This window comes from Hordeum vulgare, chromosome 4H (assembly GCF_904849725.1).
Source record: "Hordeum vulgare subsp. vulgare chromosome 4H, MorexV3_pseudomolecules_assembly, whole genome shotgun sequence".
NCBI lineage: Eukaryota > Viridiplantae > Streptophyta > Magnoliopsida > Poales > Poaceae > Hordeum > Hordeum vulgare.
The window spans coordinates 218,761,440-218,763,065 of NC_058521.1; the positions used below are offsets into that span (position 1 = coordinate 218,761,440).

The 1,626-nt window shown below is 42.3% G+C and overlaps 1 long non-coding RNA gene across 1 annotated transcript; it reads left to right on the plus strand.

Annotated features, from left to right (window-relative positions):
• The first annotated feature begins 708 nt into the window (after window positions 1-708).
• LOC123446331 lies at window positions 709-1,291 on the plus strand. The gene is made up of 3 exons (XR_006631313.1): window positions 709-791; window positions 1,018-1,092; window positions 1,218-1,291. It is a non-coding gene; the product is annotated as an uncharacterized LOC123446331 (long non-coding RNA).
• The last annotated feature ends 335 nt before the right edge of the window (window positions 1,292-1,626 follow it).

Sequence of the window (1,626 nt, forward strand, 5' to 3'; positions counted from 1 at the left end):
CCGGTCATGGGATTGTCTCCTGTATAGAGTTCAGTGTCAGTGAGCCGAAGCATGGTGGTCCGGTCATCGGTCAGTGAGCTCATGATTTGGCACGTCTACGTGCAGACAATGTTTTGGGCTTTCATTCAAATTCGATGTCATTTTGTGCATCTGGATAAAATTTGAAGCATCGGGAGTACAATTACTGGGAATCTGGATGAACAACCATTGCCATTGTTTGCACAAACGTAGGAAAGTACGTACACGGCTGCGTCCATCCCATTCCCAGGTGTGTGCGCCCTAGGTAGAGTTGAGACTTGAGAGGGTGAGTCCATAAGGAGGATGTATATTTTCGTGTTGTGGGCGGGGGCAGGGGTGGAGAAGGCTTCATGCGGCACAGAGACCATTTCTCAAGACAAATGCGACACGTAAGTGCAGCTGGTAGATGTCTACGAGTTATTCAACGGGCGTCACCACAACGAGATTCATGCCCGTGAAGTTTTCCTTTTTTTAACCTGCAACCTTGACACTCCAAGGTCTGTGCCAATACCGCAAGTTATTTTTCATAAAATTTGTGTCTGATTTGGTGGTACATATTCCCAGACTGGGATAAATGTTATGTTAGATCCATAATTTAGGATATTTTTTTAACATTCGCATGATGTGGAAATGTAACTTGTAAACCTATATACGCTCATGAATCAATGTTCATTGGAGGCAAAATAGTTGTATGCATCATCTAGAGTTTGAAACTTTTACATTGACATTAGCAAGCTACGTTTACCGAAACGAACCACCCTTCCAGCAGCAAGGTTGTCATTCCCTCTCTTTCTATCTTTCCTATTTTATTTTTACATGCTTGTCACCACATTGCTCCATGTTGTATGAATGAAATGACCTACTGTTGCTGTAATAATAGAAGTGAGCTGCTGTTATTCGAATAAAATTGACTTGTTTGTAGATTCGTAGATCTGCAGAAGAAAGCTAGAATTGACCTTGCTTACTACCTGTTGTATGGATGTCCATGGACGTCCGCAGTCAAAGGGTGACGCGAGATGTCGTGGAGGTGACGCACTTGGCCAGTGAGGAGCTCAAAGTCTACTCGTTGAGAAGGTCAGCCACTGTCATGCACAAATTTGGTTTCGTAAAGAATCTAAACTAGTTTGATTTGGTTCAGTTCGATTTGATTCTGTAGTTCTTGCAGTGTTGAATTCCCCGATGCAACATTTGCTTGGCAGGTTTTTACTCCAATGTACTCGCTGAGATTGAAGTAGGAGAGGAAGAAAAAAACGTCATTGCATTTTCAGGTTTAGTGGTAAATGATCCCCCGATATGACTTGCTTACATATGTACTTTTTTGCTTGTGGAACATATCTCCAACTAATATTTTGGCTGGTTTTAACATGTTCTGGTTGTTGAAAAAACAAAAAAATGATACCCCTCTTTTCTTTTACGTGATGCTCATGTTGCATGGTGCAACGACTGCTGCAGGGTTACATGAAAAAGTTGGAGTAAATTCTTGTGGTGTAGAATTCGAGGCATTAGTGAAAACAATAACGAAGGAAACAACAACTGAGAGAAAATTTTGATTTTTGCTAACTATGGACGGTGTCGGGCGGTCCACCGGGCGAGCAACATCGATCCTGC